The 27,541-nt window shown below is 37.5% G+C and overlaps 1 protein-coding gene across 14 annotated transcripts in view; it reads right to left on the reverse strand.

Moving 5' to 3' along the window:
• HDAC9 (histone deacetylase 9) overlaps positions 1–27,541 on the reverse strand; it is a 972,671-nt gene that overhangs the window by 553,507 nt on the left and 391,623 nt on the right. The window contains exon 1 of one of the 14 annotated variants that reach the window (XM_070470437.1): positions 23,446–23,596. The exons of 12 other annotated variants lie outside the window; for them this stretch is intronic. The gene's annotated coding sequence lies outside the window, so the exon portion shown is untranslated. Of the gene's footprint in view, positions 1–4,743; positions 4,819–23,445; positions 23,597–27,541 lie in introns of those variants that run through there. One more of the 14 variants, XM_020901441.2, reaches the window with a different exon arrangement.

The raw sequence follows: 27,541 nt of genomic DNA on the forward strand, positions 1-27,541 counted from the left end.
TGGTTCATAAAGGAGAAAAATTGAGTGCTATATAAACTAGATAAAAATTAGAGTGAATTTTTTTCATATAAATATATAACTCTTCAGACCGATAGATAAACCATGTGTATTAGAAAACTCACTGATAACTGCAAAATAAGAAATGGAAATAATGAACAAGAGGGTGATTGGTATATTCCAGGCTATTTTCTATGTTTACTTTGTAAGAATAAATTAGATATTTTAATATAAGGAAGAGAGATTAATAATGACACTCACATGAAACACAAAAACTTCAATGGGTACACAGAGCTACTTTTTTCTTGTCATTTAATCAAAACCTAGGAATATCTTCAAACCACAATGCATTCCCCTACCCCCCACCAGCTAATGTTTTCATTCCAGATGGCTGTGAGTGTCTATTTAAAAATCAATAAGCTAATATTAGTGATTTAACTTGAAGCTATAGCAACCTGTTTTTTATAATGAAATGGGGACTGCTGTCTTTTTATTTTGGCATTTTTCTGAAGGAAACTTTCAACAATACTTCCGGTAAGCAGAAGGGACCATTTGGAAGCCAAATTCACATATTTTAAAGTCAACACCTTACTTGGATTGAAATTTATGACTTTTTGATTATTTGAATTATTAATAAAAAAGTATTATCTTGATAGAACCCAAGTCTATCAGGGTTCCTACTCTTCCCAAGGTAGAGGCAAGTCTTCCTATAGTGAAAATAAACAAAAGTCTAAGAACAATTAGTGTTCTGAGGACTAAATGGTAGAGAACTCTCAAACATAATTTAGTGTTTCCCTTTATAAGCTAGGAGAAAGCTTTAGTAGGAAATATCATTTAAGAACCTCAGGCGTTTCACTTAAAACATGTACTTTACTCAAAACAGGATCAACCATACAGAGAGTGTTACATTAAAAAAGAAAGAAAGAAAAGAAAACTTAGGCCAGTACAAGGCATGAGAACTCACAATTACTCTCAGGAACTGAGTTCATTAGAAACTCATGAACTCATGAATCTCAGGAACTATGCTAATATGACTGCCTTTGTATCTTATGGGGCAACAGCTATCATCACATATTTTAATATACAGTCTATGATAAATCTCAAGTAGTCTTTTTGTTATCTTAACTGAATCATGTTTTATCATACATCTCAGAAATGTTTAACTAGTAGAATCAATAAATAGAAGAGTATATTGGCTTTCAGACATCCAAATGTATATGTTCAAATCAACTGAAAAGAAAGAGCAAGATTAAGATGATATTCAAAAATTTGAATCTGTGACCTTGAGTTTAACGTATAGGAGCCATGATATCATCCTTTCTAATAATAAAATCTATTAACATTGAATTTTTAACAGGATTAATAATGTAGTGTCAACCTTAGAATATCTGATGGAAAAGACAAAGTACTTGACTTGTAAAAATTTTTAACTTTATTTCCAGAAAAATAAAATCTCCCAGAAGCCACTATGTACATCCAGAAGTAACTCTTGTTTTCCAGGATAAAGCTTATTAACATGGGGGTAAGTTGCATGACACATTAGATAATGTGGCCACACTTCCCTCTAAGCACATGCTTCCCAGGATCTTCCTACAAACATGACAATGATGATGTTGACTGACACATTTCATAAATCAGAACACACGATCAAATAGATCTCCTTTTTAACATTCATTTTCCTGTTTGTTTTTTTAAACTTGCCTCATTTTTCATTAGGTTCTTCAAAATCTCCTGTATCCCAAGAGTGATTATATCAATGCTTCTTAAAATTTCCTTTCTAGTTACATGAAATGATCTCTGCCTCTCACTTTAGGAATCATGGCCTGCTCTCTGAGACATTCATTCACACACCATCCTTTGATGCCTTTGTTTTCCCACACAGAAATCAGAAGTCAATTTTTTTTCTTGCTTCAAACCTAAGCACCTATTTCTTACCCATTAGCATCCATACACTTTCCCCCTTCTTTCTTTGTAGCATATATCAAACAGGTAATTCAGTGTCTTTTTCTTTGGATAATTTTCTTACTTGGAAAACTGCAGCAGCAACAAAAGTTACAGTTCTGATCGATACTTGGAAAATATATTAGGCTCTGTTCTGTTTTTAATTTTAAGAGTTTCCTATATTTATACAACAAATATTTTTCCCTTTGACAAATAGTCATTCTTTCAATGGCTTCTGGGAAGAAGGCCCTTAGGTGTTCAAGCGAAGTGAGAGTGGCCACAAGTGAACACAGGGAAAGTGCATGAGCTGTAGAACCAAGCAGACTTAGGTGTCAGTGTTCCCTCCGGATTGCTTTGATCTTGTGGTCCAGGAATAGAAATCATGTCACCTGAATCCTCAAACTATGTCCTAACAAATGTGTCATGTAGCCCCAGAAAAAATAAGATAAAATAAATAAATAAGGGTTCAATATGAATTATGAAGGGATACTATTTATTCCTTCATAGTATCCCTTCATGACTATGAAGGAAGAGAATCCCTTCATGACTATGAAGGAAGAGAATCCCTTCATAATTATGAAGGAAATGTATTCCTTCATAATTCATATTTTTAATCCCCTAATAATATTTTTATCTTATCACATTAACTTTCAACATTTGAATAGTAGAGTAACATCTTAAATATTTAGTGCTGGACGATAACTAAGATCAAGATAAAAATACAAGCAATACTCATGCAGAGGGGCCATAGTTAAAAATATACCCCTGAAAAGTGTCAGACAGGAAGGTCCTTTAACAGTGTGATTGGGCATACTGACATTTGTTACAGAAGATCAGGGGCCATGGTTCTGCCTCTGTTTTCAGTTCAGACCCTTTGTCTTCTTGTCAGATATAAGAGAATCTGATCTTTTTCGCTGCTCCAACTTTACAGAGAAAATGCAGAGTGCAATCAGAACTAGACAGGCTCCTGGCTGTGTGATCATGCCTCAGGAATACCCAACACGCAATCAGGCATTTGATGAACATATTGGAGGAAAACAAAACCCTTTTAGAAAACTAGTGGTGGAGAGTTGGTACTTACAGTGAGCCACAAGCCATTACAGACACAGAGAATAATAATTTTCTGCAAATAATAGCAAAAGTCTTGACGTAGGGGAGCAACAACCAGACAAAAATCATCATGTCATAATGTGGCCCACCCAGACGAGAAACTCCAGCCTTCAGACTATGCAAAGCAAGAATTCTAGCCTCAATCTGGCACTACTTGGTACAGGTGACATAGGAACTGAAGATTCCTTTCAGGAATCATCATCTGTCCTATATGATTTCACTTACTCTGTGCAGTAAAGTAAACTGCTATGCAACTTATCAACTCACATTCAGGAATTTTATGATCTTTCTAAAGCCCTGAATTAAAAAGAGATTTTCTACGTTTTGTAATGGATGCTGGGAGTAAAACCTGATTACTTGAGACAACAACTCTGATATTCAAAGTAAATAGAACCAAGTACAAACCTCATAAAACTGTTCATAGAGTTTAGTGGTTTACAGCCATGTTTGGTTAAGGATATGCATTTGATTTGGAGAAGAAAATGATAACCCACTCTCATATTCTTGCCTAGCAAATCCCATGGACTGAGGAGCCTGGCAGGCTCCATGGGGTTATGAAGAATCAGACAAGAATCAGCAAGTAACAACAACAATGCATTTGATTAACCCAAGAGTAATATCTTAAGAGTCCCTTGGACTGCAAGGATATCAACCCTGAATATTCATTTGAAGGACTGATGCTGAAGCTGAAGCTCCAATGCTTTGGCTACCTGATTCGAAGAGCTGACTCACTGGAAAAGACCCTAATGATGGGAAAGACTGACAGCAAAAGGAGAAGAGGGTGGCAGAAGAAAAGATGGTTAGATAGCATCATTGAGTCGATGGACATGAATTTGAGCAAACTCTGGGAGACAGTAGAGGACAGAGGAGCTTGGAGTGCTTCAGTCCACGGGGTCACAAAGAGTCAGACATGACTTAGCAACTAAACAACAATATCCAAGTAAACCAAGCCTTGTATTTATAATTTTTTAACACAATGATGGAAACAGTAGACCCATAACAATGCACGCATCAGCTATAACATTATTCACATTCCAGAGAAAATTCATATTCTGTTAAATAGGCACCTCCCACTCCACCCCTTTAAAAATACAAAAACCACAGCTTGGCTTGGTCAGAACCTGCCACAGTGTGGACAAGTGCACAAAACAGTAGACAGGACGTGTGTGGAGGGTGGTGGGAGCTGAGCCAGCGCTGAGGGCAGCACAGCACAAGGCAGGGAGGCCTGGGGAAGGGTGTCCCACGAGGACCTGACAGCTGAACGAAACTGGGCACATGGGTCTACGGTGAAGGATCCAATGGATGCAAGCACTAGTTTTTAGTTTCTCAAATACAATCCTGATGGCTCCTTTAGGCAACACAGCAGCCCAATCAATAGCTTTTTCCTCTCCTTTTCATAGTAAAAGTTATTATTATATTTCTATTCTTCTAGTTCCCCAGGCCTAGAAAAGAATCACATATGAACCAACATCCACTTTATATTCTAATTATCCCCTATTTACGAGTCACATTTGACTTAATTTTTGTTACAGGAGTATGAGTTGCAGCAGAACGGACTGAGAATCTTGACACCTCCCTTTACTTCCTGCCCCTCAGTCCGCTTCTCCGACAGGGTGCTGTCCCCAGCCCGCTGCAACCACCCGTGAAAGACCCCTACAGCTCCAGCCCTAAGGTACCACTCTCTTTCCTACTCACCACCCTTCCCACAAACTATCTGCCAAACAGGAACTTCATGGTCACAGGACAGGGGAAGGTACTGATCTCTCCTCAGGAGCAGGTTGTCTGGCATTAGAAATATTTCATCACAATGGTCTCTGATTTAACTTCAACACCTTGTTATGTATTAGAGACAGGATGGCATAGGGAGAAAAGCAAAGACACAGCTTCAATCCTGATTACAGGGCATTCTGACTGTGACCTGGGGCAAGTTGTCCCCAGTTTTATCTACATATTGGCTATTACCATATATCCCTAGTAGGAGTGTTGCTGTGATGACATATGAAATGGCCAACACAAACACCGGTACGTAATAATCAATAAATAGTAACTGATTAATAATTATGTCCTAAAGCTTACTAAAATCAATTTAGTTTGGGGGAGAATGTATACATGTAAAAAAATTATCAATTTAAGACAAAATGCTAACAAGTTGGTTAGAAAGATCAAAAGAAAAAAAAAGAGGAAAGGGGTGCTGCTGGAAACAGATAATTTCCAATTTTAAAAAGTCAAGAGATAAATTCATAAAACATAGGATAAGAAATATCTTTATAAATATAATGGAGGCTTATAACCAGAAGATTTAAAACTTCTCTGAGCCTTGCAACTCAGTATAACGGAGTGTTGGCACATATACAGGCCTACTCACCGAACTCAAGAATTATTTTATATAATAAACCATTAGCATATTGTATAACAGTAAAATACTAATATAATGTTAATAAGTGCTCCTTATTGATGGTTAAATTAAATAAAATGCCCTTAATTTAAAAGTTGTGGATGAAAGACAAGAAATAAAAAAATTGAGATAATGTCAAAGAATAGAAAAAAATAATATTTAATACTAATATCAGTCTTAACTCAACAAGCTAGTTCTAAAATTCACATGAAATAGTGAAGCTCCAAGGAGAGTTATGAAAATTTTGAAGGAGATCAAAATGAGAACATGTGCCTTATCACCGTTCAAGACTTATCTGTTAAGTTATGATAAAGAATACCATATTATTGCTTCAAATACAAACAAATAGGTAAGAGAAAAGAATAAACCAACAAAGATTAGGCCTGCACATATATGATAACTTTACATGTGTCAGTGCTAGTACCATAGATAAGTGAAGAGCCTCAATAAATGGTGCCTAGATAACTTGTTCTCTATGTGAAAACTATCAGATCCCTCGAAATTAGAACCTTACATTAAACTACACACACACAAGCATACACGCTCACAAAATCAACTCCAAGAAGATCAAAAATCTATGTACAAAGAGCAACCTTTAAAAGGTTTAGAAGACAAAATATGAAAGAGTAGGCTCACATCCTCAGATGAGGAATACACTTGTTGAAAAAAAGAATCATAAAAACACAAATCACAAAAGGTTGATAAATATGACACAAGAATATAACTGTTATGCACACTATTAAAAAAGAAAAAAATTGGGAGAAAGCATTTACAGTGCGTTTAAGCAATCAGTGATTAGTATTCAAAATATAATGATAACACTTACAACACACAACCAATAATAAAGTAGGCAAAACACACAACCCAATACTAAAGTAGGCAAAATATATAAAGATGCATTCACTGAAAAGGAAACTCTGATGCCCAATCTACGTATGAAACGCATTCAAGATTACTAATAATCAAATAATAAATTAATCCACAATGTGATAGAATCATAAATCTGGCAGACAAGTAAAAAAAATGAATCTAAGAATACCAAGTATTGCTAAGAATGCTGAGTAATAAGAACTTTTAAACACTGAAAGCAAAAGTTTATATTTGTTACAAACATTTCATTTAATCACGGCTAGATTTTTTGAAGAAATTTCCTTTCAAAATGGCAAAACTATGCATTTTCTAAGGCAACTAAATATTCTGGGTAAAATTCTAAATTGAATCCTGTCTAAACTTACCTTTCTCTTTTCTTTTTTGCTTAATTTAAACTAAGTGTGTTCCTTGCAAGATTTTCTTATTGTAATTCTATCAACAATGAGAAATCACTATGGCACCAGGAATAAAAGTTGATTCACAAATTAAATAATATAACATAAAAGGAAAGAGCTAACGTGCAGCCCATCAGCTCGAGAGTACATCGCAGAATTAGTAAATACATAAATTTCACTTAAAAGTGCAACTTTTCTTCCAAAGATGATTACTACTTTAAGGAAAACTTCATGTCTGTTGATAGCCCTATGGCAATTAAAGTATTGACTGATCTTTGTCTCTAGTGTCGAAAGCAAGAATTGTTAAATGCAGATACAATCACAATAGGCAAACACATTTTAACTTAATGAAATAAAACAACAGGAACTACTATTTAAAATATCTGAATAAATATACCACTGGCAGAAAGATCAGAATATAAGAGCCATATGCTGTAAAAGGTTATTAATGGATCAAATAATTTTATAATTATTCTAAAGTCCTTGATTTTCATGCATGTCTGAGATAAACACAATTAGAAAATAATGGCAAATATTAAGAATCAACATTACATGAAATTCTGGAAATCTCACTTCTGTAATCTGTTAAATGATAAGCTCTTCACCAGTTCTCCAAGATTCATGACTGTTAGGAAGTGTAACCAGAAAAGAATTTTGAGATCATCTAAAAGCTTTTAAATTATAAAAATGTATTTTACTAGTAAAAAAGTAGTTTCTCCATATGTACAGTTTGGCCTTAATTAAAACCCTATTTCAACTCTATTTTGTAAATATAATTCATCTGGTTCCTGATATAAGTATGTGTGTGTGTTTGTGTTTGTTTGCTTATTTATATGTATAGAGAACTAATTAACTACTCTGCCAGATTTGATTTAGAAATTTTGACATTGAATACAGACTTCCCTGGACCTACTGTCCATTGTTAAACTCTCAGGTCATGAGCGCCAAGTTAGCTCTCTGAGGCTGATATTCTCTCTCTTATATTCAAGTTACTTTACCAACAAAGGTCAGTCTAGTCACAGTTATAGTTTTTCCAGTAGTCATGTATGAATTGAGTTGGACTATAAAAAAAGCTGAGCGCCGAAGAATTGATGATTTTGAACTGTGGTGTTGGAGAAGATTCTTGAGAGTCCCTTGGACTGCAAGGAGATCCAACCAGTCAATCCCAAAGAAAATCAGTCCTGAATATTCATCGGAAGGACTGATGCTGAAGCTGAAACTCCAATAGTTTGGCCACCTGATGCAAAGAACTGACTCATTTGAAAAGACCCTGATGCTGGGAAAGATTGAAGGCAGAAGAAGGGGATGACAGAGGATGAGATGGATGGATGGCATCACCGATACGATGGACATGAGTTGAGTAGGCTCCGGGAGTTGGTGATGGACAGGGAAGCCTGGCGTGCTGCAGTCCATGGGGTCACAAAGAGTTTAACACGACTGAGTGAATGAACTGAACTGAACTGATATTCAAGTTATTAAGGAGCTAACTCAAACATGATAATACATAATATATTCATTCAGGTGAGTAAAAGTTGATTGCAATACAATTAATTACTTCAATCTATTGAATAAAAGACCCAAGAAATGGGATGTTATCCCTGCAGTCAGAAAAAAGCATGGAACACAGAAGTGAACATGGTCAGGGCCTGCCTAAACTTAGCTCCAGGGAGGGGTGTTCAGTCCCAGAGGTTGGTATATCCTTATAATTAGGAATAGGAAGCCCTTTCTTAGTAGTAGAATGTTTTCCTAGGAATTATTAGGTCGCTACTTTGAAATCCTATTTTGTATGGAAGATGAGCTCTCCAGGTGCCAAACTTAAACAGTAAAACTTTGAAAACAAAAGGAGGGTTTAGGGAAGTGCAGGCTTTGCTTTTCTGATGGGAATACAAAACTGGATCCAGAGCTTAGGTGCTCAGGACAATCCAATATATTCCAGGGGCTGTGTGGACAGAGAATGAAAAAAAAAAAGAAAAGACACACACACAAAAGAGGTAAGGTATTGTCGGCTAATATTAGGGAACGATATTAGGGAGAAAAAACAAGATATTTAATAAGTTTTTTAAAATGAAGTTTTATTGTGTGGTGGTATTCACTTAGGCTCTTCTCTCACACTCTGCAGTAGTTTAAAAAACTCGCTAGTACTTTAAGAAGAAGTTTAATATGCCTTTTGGGGAATGCAGGGAAGTCTGGAAACAGTCACACTGGGTTTGGGGCCAGACTCCGAGGCTCCCTGTGGTGGTCTTGCCACACCTGGGTTCCGCAGAGGGTAAATCCATTCCATCATCTTAGCCTCATGTTATTTAACATTCAAACCATATAACTAACAGGCATGGGTTTCAGTCAAAATTCTTCCATCATCTGTCTAATTATAATCTGGTTTCCCAGAATTTGCTAGTCAGAGGTCATGAGGGTACTGTTTCCCAGTGTGATACTTTATATTTGGATTATTTATTTGAAATTCTGCTTGAATCTCTCTCTCTTGATGGGCAATGCTGATGTTAATCTGCCAAGGTTATGATACTGTGTGGGGATACTATAGCAGACACTTGTAGTTGATAGTGCTACCATGACAAACAATCTTTAATCAGTGTTTTCTAAAAACATTACCCCTACAGAGTGATATAATTTAAATGTACCTGCTTTATTTAAATGAAATAGCATTCAAAATTAAATATTTTAAAGGTTAATCTTGGGACTACAATAGAAAGAATTCTTGATTTCAAAAAATTTACCTATCAAACCATTCATCAGGACCAAACAATCAATCAGAGTTTGCCTTATAAATACATAGTTGAGTTTCAAGAGACAAGACCTATACTGTGCTACAGAAAACACACATGTAACAGGGTCCTGTTGCATGTCATTGTACTAGAACATTCCTAAGTAGGATATTTCCATTTTAAGGTCACATAGAGCCACATGTAGAGTAAATAGAACTGAAATCACAACGAGAAGCTCTGGAATATTAGTGATCTTATGGATTTTGCTGATATTTTGCTGTTTATGACTGACATCCACAGACACAAGAGCCTAACACAGTTATCCCAGAAGAAAATTTCCCTGCAATGAACAAAGCCCTTTTGTGCTGCTGGTAAAACATGACTCCACTAAGGCAATTAGCTGTTTTAAAAATAAACTAATTCATTTTGAAGATTTGATGTATAATTATGCAGCTGCATGGACTGGGGAGGCATGGTGACTGGCAAGAGTGTTAGTAAAGATTAGGGGGGAAAAAATGCATCTCCATGCTGACAGCTAAGGCATTGATTTAATGTCCAATTGCCACCTTTGCCTTGTGTGGAGCTACAAAACAGAGCTCTTTCTAAAATAATCCAAAAAGTTTCTTATAAGGATAGGAGATATCTCCAGGGACAGAGGGGATAGAAGTTAAAAATATTTATCCAGAGCCTTGCTTCTAAGAAGCATGGTACCTCCTGTAAAATTAACTCTTACATCTCCATAAAAAATATGACTAAGAGAATTTAACTCCCTCAATCCAAAGACAGAATTGCTCCACACTAATTCCAAAAGCAGAAATTTGGTGACATGATACTTCAGTGGGGCTTCAAGGGTACTTCTAGAAGATGAAAGGGCTCCTGGTCCATTTTCAGAGATTTGTTACTAAGGTAGCAGCTTCCTTGAGTGGGAAGATCAAGGTCTGGCTATGAACCACTGCACAACCTTCCAAGCTTGGTTAGGCAAAGGGCTTTAACTGATCCTGACACTGCCACTGGCTTTGCTAGAAGCCTCAGTTCCCAAAAAACCTGCAGGGTTAATTCACATCACATGAGGAACATTATTTAAAAATTTGATTAATACTTTTCTGATTGCATTTTAATTACATTATATACTTCCTACTAAGTGAAGATAGTAATATTTGTACAATGTGTCTTTGTGGATTTCTGTTTCTTGTGGTCACTTCCATTTCTCCTTTTTCCTCCCTCCCACTCTCGTTGCTTCCTTCCTCCCCTCTCTTCCCCTCCTATCTCCATCCTTCCACTCTCCTCTCTCCCTCCTCCTTTCCTTCCAGCAGCGTTCTCATTCACTTGTCTTCCTTTGGGTATTACAGATTCTTGTTATGGATCATTTCATATCTCATTATTACTGTGTCTCTGACTTTCAGGTTTCCAGCGCTGCCTTTATTAAGAAGTAGTTTTCTAACATCCCCAAACTAGAAAATAGAAATTTCAGCTCAAGATAAACATAAAATAATCATTACCTATTTTAAACTTGCTTTTAAATTATTTGAGAAGGTAAATGCTTATTAAAATTTGGTAATAAATCTGTCTATCTCCCCCAAAAGAAAAATTGTGGGTCAAAGATAATAAAATGTATACAAATAGAAGAATATATTAAAATTCTCCTTATTATAAATTTTTACTTCCTCTGTGTCATTTTGATGCATTATAAAAATAAGAATATAAAACTTTACTTCTTCAAATTTCATTTCCTCAGGTCTCTGACTTCATCAGCTTAGCAAAACCTTCCCTATAGATTATTGCAGCTGGAATCCTCCAGGGGAAAACACATGCTGTGGGGGGTGCTACCGGTGGACACCTGAGATGGGAAAGTTCAACCCTGACTGTCCTGAAGATTGTTGACATTTTGTGTGACATCTAATTTAGATCCTTTAAAACTTACAGAAAAGGTGCAAAAAACTTCATATATCTTATATGAAGACACACCACTTTTTAACATGGTGCCTCATTCTTTTGCTGTTTTATTTTTTTTTTTTTTCATTTATTTTAGCTTACTTAGAATATTTCCATACAGGCAGCATCAGGGAAAGATTGAAGGCAGGAGGAAAAGAGGGAGACGGAGGACGAGATGGTTGGATGGCATCACTGACTCAATAGACATGAGTTTGAGCAAACTCCAGGAGATAATGAAGGACAGAGAAGCCTGGCGTGCTGCCATCCATGGGGTTGCAAAGAATCAGACAGGAGTTAGCGACAACATAGACAAAAACATGAGATATAACCAAGCCTTATATCAGTGTCAGGCAAAAAGATAGAAATGGTCTTCTTAGGGCAAATACTGGGATGCCATCAGAAGGTCTAAAATAACAGGATAAGAAGCTGAGCAGCACTAGGGCCTGGCAAGTTAAGACTGAGTTGATTTATACCTGCATTTTAAGTGATGTGTATGGAAGACCACAGACTCACAGAGGAGCCTCATTATTTACTCTACATCATTTACTGTGCAGCTAATACAGCAGAAGGTCTCTCTTACACTCTATCCAAAGAGATCAAAGAGTTTGATTTCTGAAGTATTTTAAGATCATTTAAAGCTATTTAAAATAATTTCACCAACAGGTTGATCCATCAACACACTCTAAGGATAACATTATAACAAGGCTCCAGTCAGTGAGAAGTAAACGAATTATACATTAAAATAGATATGAATAATCAGGCATGCTGTCCAAGAATAGCTATTGGGGGAGGAAAATCACAGTTGCTAAAGAAAAGTCAACATATCTTTTGTCTTTACCTTTAGCTCAAAATTTTCTAAAAGAATTCCCCCTTTTAAGATCAGAGATGTTTTTAGAGGCTTAAATCATGGCTTGGTTTGTGCAACAGATGCAGTTCCTGGTCTCTGTGTACACACACATGTGCATTTGCACAGTCCCATAGAGAGTTGTGAGGTTGATGTGTATACAGGTACTGTCAACTGTGTGGAAAATAGAAGTGATTTGGTCTTATGAAAGGAGGCATCAAAAATAAGTGCTCTGAGTTAGTCAGAAGTGTGTCTTGTGCTAAGCTTCCATCACATCGACCACATCTTAATTTTTCTCAGCCTGGTAAAATTCTTTGGTGAGCTCTGCAAGCACAGAGGGGCTCAAATGATGAAAAAGATGACCCAAGACCATAGGTATAAAAGCTGCTGAGAATGCAAAACATCTTTCTTTGAATGGGTGTTTGTTTTTGAAGCCAGAGATTTAGTCAGTCTAGTGATCTCAGCTCCCCACAATCTACCAGGTGCTGCTTGCTTAATTTTTGCTCTTCCTGGCTTTAATATACTCCATATGGGTGAGCCTGTCTGGATTATTGTGCATATGAATGATTTTGTCAAAGATTATTTGGAAATTGTAAATTGGCCTTAAATTATTTGCTTAATGCACACTTACCATATACCAGGCACTGTTCTAAATACCTGAGATAGATTAGAGATGAAATCCATACACTCATGGGGCATATATTGTAGCAGGGAAAGCAAATAGTGAACATGTTCACAAAGAAGTGGGTTTCCAGATAGTGATCACGGCAACACTGAAATAAAAAGAGTTGGAAGACACAGTGTCTTATGAGACATGGATTGTTCAGAAAGGATGGTAGAGAAGGCAACTATCTCTCCCTAAGTAGGTGACACGTGAGCCGAGATGGGAAAAACGTGAAGGAGCCAGCCTTATAAATATGCAGGAAAGACACATTCCAGGCAGAGGGGACAGATCTCTATGTGTCTGCAACAGAAAGCAGGCCAGGGGAACTGCAGCACCTTTCTGTGCTGGCGTTGGGAGAGGTAAAGAAGATGCTTTTGGAGGGGGAGAGCAGTCAGAATCTGTTAATCCTTGCAGGTTACAACAATGGAATAGAGAGAGTTAAAAGGTTGGGTATGGAGCAGAGGGACTATAAAGTAGGAAAGAACTTCATTCTAAGAGCCCTCATGCCGCAGAGAAGTCCAGTACCATGACGGGATGGTGACTGTCTTGGTGGCAGTTAGTCAGGGACAGGACCTGAGATGAACAGAATGGAGGGAGCAGTGAATATTTATCCATGCCATTTCTTACCATGGAATTTGATTTGAGATCTGCCAGTAATAATCTTTTTTTTTTTTGTTAAGTAGAAAGGGATAGATGTTGTAAATAAATTATAATCTAAAGGCAAAAACAGGGCTGATAATTAAATTTTCCAGCTCAAGGCAGCTAAAGCAGGACTCCAAATCAAATCTTCAGGTCTAGAGGAAGTCCACAGCAATTACAGAACAACATAGCAGTGTAGAGAGAATAGCCGCATGAACCTCCAAGAGGTCTGCTGCCTCGAGTGAGTTGTGGTTTAGTCGGTAAGTCATGTCTGACTCTTCTGTGACCACATGGACTGTAGCCCACCAAGCTCCTCTGTCCATGGGATTTCTCAGGCAAGAATACTGGAGTGGGTTGCCATTTCCTTCTCAGGGATCTTCCTGACCCAGGGATTGAACCTGGTTTGTGCTAGCAGCAGAATTTAAAACACAGGAATAGGCTTTAGAAAACCAAAGTCCAGATAGTCATTTAGTTTTTTCTAAAACGGCACCAAAATTAGCCTGTCTAAACTAGCCCAGTCTTCCTAGCAACCCTTTATCCCACTCCCACATCCTTCTGGTAATAGTCTCTGATTTTCTCTCCACAGAGGTGGTTACTTAATGGTACCCCTGAATTAGTGACTGAGTAATTAAACTAAATAATAGGTACCTGACCTTGGCTGGGTCAATCCTGATCTCTCTCCAGGAATTTAAAACTAGCTTAGAGCACAATGTGTGCAAAGACCCAGAGGTGGGAAAACGTCAGTAGCTAAATTAATGTTGGTGACATTCCACAGAGAAGATTCACAGACCTCTGTTGCTGAGATCTCACCGAATTCGTGTTCCTAATAGATGCGTTTTTGTTTAAGTTGGCTATATTGATTTCTGTTGACCACAGCCAAAAGATCTTTAACTAACATAATTATTACTGCTTATAAATGTAACCTGCTTTGGAACCATGAATGTTTGAAAAACAATATATTTGAAGGCAGGATTCATAACCCCAAAATTACTCAAAAGAGATGAAACACTGGATAAGAACTAAAAGTATGATGTTAAAAAGCAGGAAAGGTGTGGTTACAATTTGATTGCCTGGATATCAAACACAAGGACAGTCAAGTAATTTGTATGCAGGGCATTACTGTGTACTGAGAGTGAAGCAATGGGAAAATGCATTCAGTTCAATCTACAAATATTTACCAACATACACCGTACGCCAGGCACCAACCATTTAGGAGGAAATGGGATATCCTTGTTCTCTTAGAGTTTCCATTCTGAGGCTTTAACTTGAGTAAAACTTTTCCCATCATATTTTCTCTGCCAATTATTTAAAACAGAGTTCATATATGATAAATGTATTGTCCATAAACTTCAAGGGGGTCAAACTGAATGGAGTCCCTCAGGGATACTGTAGAGACACAGTGATGCCTCGGGTATCCAAGGAGATAAAGAAGATGAAAGTTCTCAAACTTCAGCAAAGAACATTAATATTCAGTTCAGTTCAGTTGCTCAGCTGTGTCTGACTCTTTGCGACCCCATGGACTGCAGCACGCCAAGACTCCCTGTCCATCACCAACTCCTGGAGTTTACTCAAACTCATGTCCATTGAGCCAGTGATGCCATCCAGCCATCTCATCCTCTGTGGTCCCCTTCTCTGTCTGCCTTCAATCTTTCCAAGCATCAGGGTCTTTTCCAATGAGTCAGTTCTTCACAACAGGTGGCCAAAGTATTAGAGTTTCAGCTTCAGCATCAGTCCTTCCAATGAATACTCAGGACTGATTTTTTTGTTAGGATGGACTGATTGGATCTCATTGCAGCCAAAGGGACTTTCAAGAGTCTTCTCCAACACCACAGTTCAGAAAAAAATCAATTCTTTGGTGCTCAGCCTTCTTTATGGTCCAACTCTCACATCCATACATGACTACTGGAAAAACCACAGCCTTGACTAGATGGACCTTTGTTGGCAAAGTAATGTCTCTGCTTTTTAATGCTGTCTAGGTTGGTCATAACTTTCCTGCCAAGGAGTAAGCGTCTTTTAATTTCAGTCACCATCTGCAGTGATTTTGGAGCCCCCGAAAATAAAGTTTGTCACCATTTCCACTGTTTCCCCATCTATTTGCCATGAAGTGATGGGACCAGATGCCATGATCTTAGTTTTATGAATGCTGAACTTTAAGCTAACTTATTCACTCTCCTCTTTCACTTTCATCAAGAGGCTCTTTAGATCTTCTTTGCTTTCTGCCATAAGGGTGGTGTCATCTGCATATCTGAGATTATTGATATTTCTCCCAGCAATCTTGATTTCAGCTTGTGCTTCAGCCAGCCCAGCATTTCCCATGTAGTCTGCATGCAAGTTAAATAAGCAGGGTGACAATATATAGCCTTGACGTTCTCCTTTCCCTATTTGCAACCAGTCTATTTTTCCATGTCCAGTTCTAACTGTTGCTTCTTGACCTGCATACAGATTTCTCAAGAGGCAGGTCAGGTGCTCTGGTGTTCCCATCTCTTGAAGAATTTTCCACAGTTTGTTGTGATCCACAGTCAAAGGCCTTGCCATAGTCAATAAAGCAGAAATAGATGTTCTACTCTCTTGCTTTTTCAGTAATCCAACGGATATTGGCAACTTGACCTCTGGTTCCTCTGCCATTTCTCAATCCAGCTTGAACATCTGGAAGTTCACAGTTCATGTACTGTTGAAGCCTGGCTTGGAGAATTTTGAGCATTACTTTACTAGTGTCTGAGATGAGTGAGGTAGTTTGTGAGGTAGTTTTGAGCGTTCTTTGGCATTGCTTTTCTTTAGGATTGGAATGAAAACTGACCTTTTCCAGTACTGTGGCCACTGCTGAGCTATCCAAATTTGCTGGCATATTGAGTGCAGCACTTTCACAGCATCATCTTTTAGGATTTGAAATAGCTAACTGGAATTCCATCGCCTCCACTAGCTTTGTTCATAGTGGTACTTCCTAAGGACCACTTGATTTTGAATTTCAGTATGTCTAGCTCTAGGGGGGTGATCACACCATCTTGATTATCTGGGTCGTGAAGATCTTTTTTGTTTAGCTCTTCTGTGTATTCTTGCCACCTCTTCTTAATATCTTCTGCTTCTGTTAGGTCCATACCATTTCTGTCCTTTATTGAGCCCATCTTTGCATGAAATGTTCCCTTGGTATCTCTAATTTTCTTGAAAAGATCGCTAGTCTTTCCCATTCTGTTGTTTTCCTTTATTTCTTTGCACTGATCACTGAGGAAAGCTCTCTTATCTCTCCTTGCTATTCTTTGGAACTCTGCATTCAAATGAGTATATCTTTCATTTTCTTCTTTGCTTTTCACTTCTCTCCTTTTCACAGCTATTTGTAAGGTCTCCTCAGACAGCCATTTTGCTTTTTTACATTTCTTCTTCTTGGGGATGGTCTTGATCACTGTCTCCTCTACAATGTCAGGAACCTCTGTCCCATACTTCATCAGGCACTCTATCAGATCTAATCCCTTGAATCTATTTCTCACTTCCACTGTATAATCGTAAGGGATTTGATTTAGGTCATACCTGAATGGTCTAGTAGTTTTCCCTACTTTCTTCAATTTCAGTCCATTGGCAATAAGGAATTCATGGTCTGAGCCACAGTCAGCTCCTGGTTTTCTTTTTGCCGACTGTATAGAGCTTCTCCATTTTTGGCTGCAAAGAATATAGTCAATCTGATTTCGGTATTGACCATCTGGTGATGTCCATATGTAGAGTCTTCTCTTGTGTTGTTGGAAGAGGGTGTTTGCTATGACCAGTGCGTTCTCTTGGCGAAACTCTATTAGCCTTTGCCCTACTTCATTCTGTATTCCAAGGCCAAACTTCCCTGTTACTCCAGGTGTTTCTTGACTTCCCACTTTGCTTTCCAGTCCCCTATAATAAAATGGACATCTTCTTTGGGTGTTAGTTCTAGAAGGTCTTGTAGGTCTTCACAGATCCTTTCAACTTCAGCTCCTTCAGCATTAGTGATCGGGGCATAGACTTGGATTACCGTGATATTGAATGGTTTGCCTTGGAAACGAACAGAGATCATTCTGTCGTTTTGAGACTGCATCTGAGTACTGCATTTTGGACTCTTTTGTTGACTGTGCTATTCCATTTCTTCTAAGGGATTCCTGCCCACAGTAGTAGATATAATGGTCATCTGAGTTAAATTTGCCAATTCCAGTCCATTTTAGTTCGCTGATTCCTAAAATGTCACCGTTCACTCTTGCCATCTCCTGTTTGACCTCTTCCTGCTGGCCTTGATTCATGGAGAAGCAGAGTGGTGGCTTTGCAGCTTGGAGCATCAGCTGCTCGAGGCGCTGCAGTGGCCCTGAGAGATACCCCGTGTCTGACATCAGGAGCTGCCGCTGTGCTTCGCTGGAGCATCTGTGAGGAGATACTCCATATCCAAGGTCAGAGAAACCCCAGCGAGACAGGTGGCGCTGGAGCGGCTGTGAGGAGATGCCCCACGTCCAAGGGCAAAGGAGAAGCCCCAGCAAGATGGTAGGAGGGGCAAATTCATGTTTAGAATCTAACCCCATTCCCACCAGAGACACTCAGAGGGCTCAAACAAACCTTGTGTACACCAGGACCCAGAGATCCCACAGAGACCGAGACAGAACTGTGTTTGAGCATCTCCTGTGGAGGTACAGGTCAGCAGTGGACTGCCGCAGGGGCAGGGGCTCTGGGTGCAGCAGGCTTGGGTATGACATAAGCCGTCTTAGAGGAGGTCGCCATTAACCCCACCACCAAGCTGCAAGAACTTACACAGGACTGGAAAATAGACTCTTGGAGGGCAAAAACAGAACCTTATATGAACCAGGACCTAGGAGAAAGGAGCAGTGACCCTGCAAGAGACTGACCCAGACTTTCCCAGGAGTGTCCAGGAGTCTCCAGTGGAGGTATGGGTTGGTGGTGGCCTGCTGCAGGGCTGGGGGCACTGAGTATAGCAGTGCATGCATGGGACCTTTTGAAGGAGGTCCCCATTATCTTCATTACCTCCACCAGAGTTTGGCCCCAGGTAAATAGCAGGGAGGGAACACAGCCCCACCCTTCAACAGAAAATTGGATTAAAGATTTACTGAGCATGGCCCCTTCCATCAGAACAAGACCCAGTTTCCCCCTCAGTCAGTCTCTCCCATCAGGAAGCTTCCATAAGCCTCTTATCCTTCTCCATCAGCAGGCAGACAGAATGAAAACCACAATCACAGAAAAGTAACCAATCTGATCACATGGACCACAGCCTTGTCTAACTCAATGAAACTATGAGCCATGCCTTGTAGGGCCACCCAAGACAGACAGGTCATGGTGGACACGTCTGACAGGATGCGGTCCACTGGAGAAGAGAATGGCAAACCACTTCAGTAGTCTTGCCTTGAGAACCCCATGAACAGTATGAAAAGGCAAAAAGATAGGACACTGAAAGATGAACTCCCCAGGTCGGTAAGTGCCCAATATGCTACTGGAGATCAGTGGAGAAATAACTCCAGAAAGAATGAAGAGATGGAGCCAAAGCAAAAACAACACCCAGCTGTGGATGTGACTGGTGATAGAAGCAAAGTCTGATGCTGTAAAGAGCAATACTGCACAGGAACCTGGAATGTTAGGTCCATGTGAAGTGAAGTCACTCAGTCGTGTCTGACTCTTTGTGACCCCGTAGACTGTAGCCTACCACACTCGTCCATCCATGGGATTTTCCAGGCAAGAGTACTGGAGTGGGTTGCTATTTCCTTCTCCAGAGCATCTTCCCAACCCAGGATCAAACCCGGGTCTCCCGCATTGTAGGCAGACACTTTACTGTCTGAGCCGCCAGGGAAGTCCTTAGGTCCATGAATCAACCAATAAAATTGGCAACTGGCTAAACACACAGATTCCAAGCGCTTATCTCTCTGGATTCTGATTCAGGGAGGTATAAGAACTAGGTCTTTGAGTTTTTAACAAATGTTGTGAGTCAGGGAATAGGCAAAATATGGCTCATCTATCCCCTCTGCCAGTTTTTCTAAGTAAAAGTGTTATTGAAACATAATTACACTCATTCATTTACATATTGGGGGTTGTTTTCCTGCTAAAAAGCAGAGTTAAATAGTTGTGACCAAGACTGTACAATCAGAGGCTGAAATATGCTCTCTCTGGCCCTTTATAGAAAAAGTTCGTCAACTTCTCTGTCAAGAGATTCTCATGCAGGCTATCTGATGTCTGTTGTAAAAGTTTCTTTTACCTCTGCACTTCAATGGTTTTTTAAAAAAATTAAACGTAATACTAAAAAACAGGAAATGTCATAACTAAGAACAGTGAAAGTAAATTCAAGGAAACATAAGGATACCCTTGCAAATTATAGTAGCTTAAGATAAGTGACTTGCACTTTTTATTTCTTAAATTGAGAGAAATACACACTTCTTCCAGAAATCATAAAACATTTATAAAATCACTACTAATTAGCAAGACACAAGATTAGCTCTACTAAACTTTTGACATGTCTCCTTATAGTCCTCTTGGTTATTGGTTTATTAAATGCAAAAAGACACATTATCAGGTGACATGACTTTATTCTCAAAGTTGGTCTTACCTATAGTTCATTAGTTTTAAAATAAATATGAGTGATACACCTATAAGAGCTGAGTTGTCCCCATTAAACTCAGCCTCATGCAAGAAGGGATTGTACCATACTCATTTTTGTCTTCACAGCAAACAGGATTCTACCTGGTACTTAGTAGGGACTCATAAAATGTTGGTAGAACAAATTTGGTAAAGAAAGCTACTAGACAGCTATATTCCTGCATTAGATCCTACTTGTAAGAACTTTGTGAATTGCTCTCATTCATGAAATACAATGTGGTACCATTAGGTTGTTACTATTGAACACCTACACACTTTGTCTTGCTCTTTTAAGCTCACTGTTAGATGTGTCACTGTTTAAAATGTGCTTTTTCCTTGTTAATTTGAGTTTTGCAAGGTCAACCCACAGCTTCCCAAAATAACACTCTATCTGGTGTTTCCCAGAAATAGCATATACAAATATGACATTTAAAACTGCTCTTTGATTTATGTGATCTGTACTTGATGGTGAATAATAGTGAGAAGTTTTCCAAATTTGAACATGAAAATGCACTGTTCTTCCCCAAAGGGAAAGTGGCAGAACATTATAAATAAGCTAAGACTATTCCTCTGTCAACACACAGCCAGCTATGTATATATATAGCCCCACAAAGAAATATCTTCTCAGCTTCTTCTCAAAGTCACCAGCCAATGAAGTGACCAATTTAGTCACACTGGCCAATTAAGTAAAACTAAAAGTTACTAAACCATCTATAGAAGAATAATGAGGCCACCACAATTACACTTGGGTCCAAATAAAGTAGGTGATTATAAAACTTGAAGGAATGACAAGAAGAATAAAAAGCACAAATAAAAGTCAAAATGAGACAGATACCCAAGATAATGATCTTATCCTTCTAAACATGTGTAGTCTGACAATACAGATTTACTTATTTTTTAAATTTCGTATCATCTCATTTTCCCCTATACCTCTGGAAACTCAGAGGAACTGAAAAATAACCAAGCACTTAGAAAATGAAGATAACTCAGGAATCACTGAATACTCAATAAGTTTAATGGAATTATCTCATTTTTACAGGTTCCATTCATTCATCAGTCATGAACTGATTTGTAAGAAATAAATACCAACTTCTAAGTGCCAGGCTCTTTGGTAACCTTTTCAGATAAAACAAACATCATATCTATCCTCGTCAAGTTTACACTTCAAACCAAGAAGAGAGAGTTAAAAATTTACACTTCCCAATAACTAAAGCTATAATAATTTCAACAAGAAAATAAGTAATGTAGTATTGGGTGTAACACAAAGAATAAAATAGGAATGAGAAAGAAGACATAGCTAAATATTCAAACATATTGCAAAAGGATTTTCTCATAAAAGAGAAAAAATGGAATATTTAAATAAAATGGGCAAATTACTTGAAAAGCAACACTGAAAACAGACACATGAATAACTAAGAAAATCTAAACAGTCATATAACTACTTTTTAAAAAATGAACCTACAATTTAAAATCTTCCCACAGAGAAAATTCCAGGCTTCACCAATTTACTGTACCAAAATATTAAGGAAGAAATAACATTAAACTCTTCCAGAAATAGAACGTTTTGGAATCATTGACCAACTCATTATGCAGATATATCCTGACACAAAATCTAACAAGAGGATTTCAAGACAAGAAAATTATAAACTAACCTCATTCATGAACATAATAGCAAAAATACTATAAAAAATAAGAAGTAAAATCCAAACATAAATAAAAAGATACAAGCATCTACAGATTTTGGCATCTGATGGGGGTCTTGGAACCAACTCCACGGATACCAAGGGATAATTGTATGTTTTTCCCTGTACTAATGGGTGGGTGGTGAATGGAGATAAGGTGGATACGCCAAAGGGACGATTTATTTCCCGAGTGGGACAAATTAGGTAGGGGAGAGATTTCATCAGGCTACTCAGAAAGATTTGCAATTTAAGACTTATAAATTGTTTATTTATGTAATTTCCCATTTAATATTTTTGGACTAGGGCTGACTACAGGTAACTGAAACTGTGGCAGGCAAAATGTTAGATAAGGGAAGACTACTACATCAGGGTAATATTATTATGCAATGGATGAGAACAGGAAGTCTAGATATAAGAAAGAAGATATCAGAGATTAAATACTGCAGGATGACTGTGCAAATGGAATTTCTATAACATCATTACTTCAAAGGTTATGATATATCTTTACATGACAGGTTTATAATTTCCAGCCCATTCTTTTTTAAATGTTAAGACTAAAGGTCTCAAATTCTGAGGTTTCTGATTCAACAACAGGAGAGAGATAGTATCAAACAATAATAAGAAGTATTTAGTCAAGCATGACCACGTTTTAATACAGTGACTATGAGCACATTACTCAACTTCTCCAGGCCTCAGTTTTCTCATCCCAATATAATAACACTTGTGAGGAATAAGTGAGATAATCTAAGTAAGATGTTTAGCATAATGCCTGGCATATAATAAGCATAACATTGTGAGCCATCATCACCATCATCCTATAAAACTGGCTAAGGTCATTTTAGTTTAAACATATTTTAGTATCATAAATATTTTTAACAAAACAATTTAATGTGTTCAAAATTTATTACTTTGTTTCTTACACAAAACAAAGAAGTCCTCTGCATCCTAGCCACAGGTGCATATACCCTTCACCCAGCCATATACACTTTATAAATAATAAATAGGTAAGGAGGACCTGTTTTTTTCCCCTAAAGAACTGCTCTTGATAATATTGCTGATATTCCACTTAATTCTATGGTTAGACAGTACTGATAAGCTCCCCCAAATAGTGCAAAAACAAAATCACAGAAGATGTGACTTTGACTCAATTGGAGAACAAAAATCAAACAAGAAAATATATTTCTTCTAAAAGTTTATGAAAAAAATATTAACAGTAATGCAGTGAAACTGATCTTAAAATAATTGGGAGAGTTCTTCAGATGCTGCCCTGAAGATATAAAAGTAACAAAAAAATTTCATTACAAATCTGCTAATAAAAAAATAAGACAATAGAAAAGCAACTGCTTTGCTTAGTACTAATTAATCTGTTATTTTTATATAGTAAAAAAAATTGTTGTGCTGTTGTTTAGTCACTAATTCATGTCCAACTGTTTTGTGACCCTATGGACTGCAGGCCACCAGCCTCCTCTTTCCATGAGATTTCCCAGGCAAGAATACCGGAGTGGATTGCTGTTTCCATCTCCAGGGCATCTTACCAACCCAGGGATCGAATCCACATCTCCTGCCTTTTTTTTACCCCTGGACCACCAGGGAAGCCCAATAAAAAACAGGAATCCTGCTATTAGATAGCAGGTAGCATAATATTGGGCTTCCTTGGTGGCTTAGTGGTAAAGAACCCACCTGTTAATGCAAAAGAGGAGGGTTTGATCCCAGGGTCGGGAAGATCTGGAGAAGGGAACGGCAACCCACTCCATTATTCTTGCTTGGAAATCCCATGGATAGAGGGGCCTGGTGGGCTACAGACCATGGGGTCACAAAGAGTTGGATGCAACTTAGTGACTAAAAAACAAATAAAACATAAGACTATTGTTAACAAAACCATGTCAAATGTTACATTACTAGATTGCAATTTTGTAAACATGTTAGGAAATATCAAATTTAAAACTTTTTGACTTTTTTTGGTCTTAATAAAAAATTATAAACAAAACACTTTTTAATTCCTTCAATTTACATGAAACATTTTCAAAGTTGTCTTTTTATTACTTGTCTAAAATTACGAATATCCACTTCAGCATTGCATAGCACATTTTTCTTTTTCTTTTTTACATTTTTATTTTTCAATTGCTTGAATTTTATACATTTTTATAGCGTCAATCTGTGTCCAAAAAAACTTAATTTACGTACTAGAAATCAATTTGATATTAGTTTCCAGCAATTAACCAAATACTTAGGACTCCAAATTTATTCTGACTTCAAAGTCCACGTATGTCTGAGAGAAGTCTGCATGTATATGTACACAGACACACACACACACTGACATACACACATGCAAGACTTTTTGCTAGACTTTGTCTGATTTTGTTATTCTTTTTCACAGTTAATAGGGTTACCCACAGACAGAGTGCCACTAATTAGATTTACTTTTTGGCTTTTTCCATTCTTCTCTAGAAACCGTTGTTTATTTTCCAAGGTCTATTAAACATTTTGAGTTGCAAATGTTAGTCACAGTAGAGCATTGGGCTGTTTTTATAAATTTTCTACTGAGTCTTCGTTATAGGAAAAGATAGTAGTGTTTCTCTCTATTTTCTGTTAGGGTTCAGGAAAATCCACTCTTGATATCACAGTTGAAAACCATAATAGAGAAACCAATGAATTTTACCCTCCAAATACAGTTGTTATATACCATAATTACACAAAATTTTATGTAATAGAAGAAATAATTGTTTATTCTCCCCTGAAACCAAGTCTGGACACTGTCAAAGTGCTTTTTTTTCTGTTTTTAACATTTCTTAAAAGTTAAACTATAAGCACAAGTGCAAGTATTAGTATAAAGTATCATCTGTATGGTGATGGGCTAGGTTGATACATTGTACTCATGAACAACTGCAATGACCAGAGGCAAACATACCACTTTCTCAATCATTTTAACATCATCCATAAGCACTGTGCAAACTGAAGATCTGAAATATTTTGATACAGGAAAATCTATGCAGTTTGAAGATTCTAGAAGTTAGATGGATGCCTTTCTAAAATATGAAAAGTTGATACGCTGTAGGAAAACTAAAAGGCAGTTTCCTTTCACTTTAATAAGGAAGTTATAAGATGTAACCCAATGGGGCACACCATTCTCAGAGAACTTTATTAGGCTTCAGCAAAATTCCCCAAATCTACACTTGCAAATGTTAATTTGTAATTTGAACACCATGAAAATTAAATCATCACCCGAGGCAGACTGATTCACTGGCAAGGGAGCAAAAATTGGAGACCAAGGGCCATTTTCTATGGTTACCATTAGCTGATTATAGTCAGTAATGAAGCTTATTTTACCTGTTAAAAAAATTGCCTCTCCACAGAACAGGCCCATTTAAAAAAAGAAAAAAAAAAAAAAAACCAGGAGAAATATTTGAGCTCAAACATTTGAATAGTATATCACCAAAAGGTAATTTCTATTTCTTTATCATTTTCCTAGAAAATTGATCTCACTCTTACTCTTTTGATGTAACTTTTTGCTTTCCTACCCAATTTCTACAGCATCTTTTTAAAATCTGAGAGGAGAAGTTAATTCTTAGCCTTTAAACCTTTGTCTGACTTACTTGTTAAAATTTAGTAGGAAGTAACAGATTTCAGGCACTTAAGACTAAGGGGAAGAGGGACTCTAAGAGGTAAAGGAGGAAAGAGATGGAAAAAACCCAAAATACGCCTAACCAATCTGAGAGTTTGAGCCAGCTGGTAACCTTGCTTCTCAGACTCATGCAATTTCCAACAGTGATCCCTTGGTCATTCACCCATGGCAGGACAGGGTCAGGCATGTCTTGGCCAAATCTGGTACTGACCACAGTTTTGACCAACAGCCAGGGAAATAAAATTGTCCACTCATGCTTGGTTCAAATTCCAACAAACCAATGAAAGAGGGTCAGGTCTGCACCTACCAGGGAAGGTATCACGGGAAAGAGAAGAGAACAGATAGTAGGTGTTTTTTTCTTTTTCTTTTTAATGTTAAGTTTACACAGAACACATTTTTTTTAAAAATTTTTTAAACTGGAGGAAAATTGCTTTACAGTGTTGTGTTGGCTTCTGCTTACTACAATGCAAATCAGTCATAATTATACATATATTCTCTCCCTGTTGAGTCTCCCTCCCCTCCACCCATTCCACCCTTCTGGGGAACCAGGTTGCGCTCCCTATGTTATATATCAACTTCTCACTAGCTATATATTTCACACATGATAGTGTATATATGCCAATGCTACTTTCTCCATTTGCCCCACTCTCTCCCTCCCTCACTGGGTACACATGTCTGTTCTCTGTATCTGCGTCTCCATTCCCTCCTTGCACATGAGTTCATCAGTACCATGTTTCTAGATTCCATACATATGTGTTAATATATCATATTTATTTCTCTCCTTATGACATTTCACTTTGTATAACAGGCTGTATTTAGGTTTATCGACCTCACTAGAACTGACTCAAATTTGTTCTTTTTTTATGGCTGAGTAATATTCCATTGTATATATGTAACCACATCTTTATTCATCTGTAGATGGACATCCAAGTTGATTTCATGTCCTGGCTATTGTAAATAATGCTGCAATGAACACTGGGGTACAAAAATGTGTCTTTTAGAATTGTGGCTTTCTCAGGGTATATGCCCAGTAGTGGGACTACTGGGTCATATGGCAGATTTATTTCTAGTTTTATGAATCTTCACACTAGAATACCACTTTAATGGTGCTATCAAAATGAATAAAAAACATCCTCAAACTGGCTTCACTATATTTGAACTCACAGATTTTCAGGTGATAAGCATTTTTAAGTTGATTTTTCTTTGCCACTGAATGAGTCTTACTCTGCTAGGTAGGAGCTAGATCCTAGAATAATACGATGTTATTTCTTCCTTAAATTTATGGTAAGGTTACTGATGAAGCCTGGAATTTTCTTTGTGGGAAGATTTTTAATTATGGGTTCAATTTTTTTCAATGATTTGAGATTTTCTGGGGTAGGACAGTCAGTTTAAATAAGAAAATATTTCCATGGGAGTGGCAGCCCAGAGCCAACATCTTTAGCTCTTTCTTTGTTACTGCTTCAAATAGAGGTTAAGAGCTTAACATATATTAATTCAACGTCTTGGCCAACTAAACAATGAACATGCATTTTTATGTCAAAATATTCTTTAGCTACATTCAGAAGATTGTGATAGGAGACCGAAGTTCAGTCAATAACATTGGTGATGAACTTTGAATTAAATCCAGTTTTTTCAAATTGATATCTAATTCTTAAAGGACAGTAAATCTCATTCACTCTGGAAACAAACCTTAAGGGTATTAAGAATATTAGCAGGTTAGTTAGCACTGGTCTTAGCACAAAGAGATCTGAATTCTCTATTTATTGGTATAACTTAGAGATCATATAATTAGGGGGCTTTTCATAGTTTCCTAGTAACCGTTTTCTTTCAGAAACATTAGCCATAATTCACATATGCTCATTTAAGTTACCAAGCCTAAAAGAGCTATCCTCTTGTTCATTAGAAATGACTCTGCCTAGCTAAGGCTTTCACTGGGGTGTATTCTTTTGATCATTTTCTCCTGCAAATCATGGTCAAATGTCCACATTTTAATTACCAGCACATTGGCACTGCTTCTTTTGATAACATAACACTTTTGATAATGTAACATTTTGTCCCTGGGGCAAAATGCCAAGGAGTCATCAGTGCAACTGCACCTACTCTTTGAAGGCGAGACAGCAAATGTCACAACAAAACAAATGTGATTCATCCCTT

The sequence above is a fragment of the Odocoileus virginianus genome, chromosome 1 (assembly GCF_023699985.2).
Source record: "Odocoileus virginianus isolate 20LAN1187 ecotype Illinois chromosome 1, Ovbor_1.2, whole genome shotgun sequence".
Taxonomy (NCBI): Eukaryota; Metazoa; Chordata; class Mammalia; order Artiodactyla; family Cervidae; genus Odocoileus; species Odocoileus virginianus.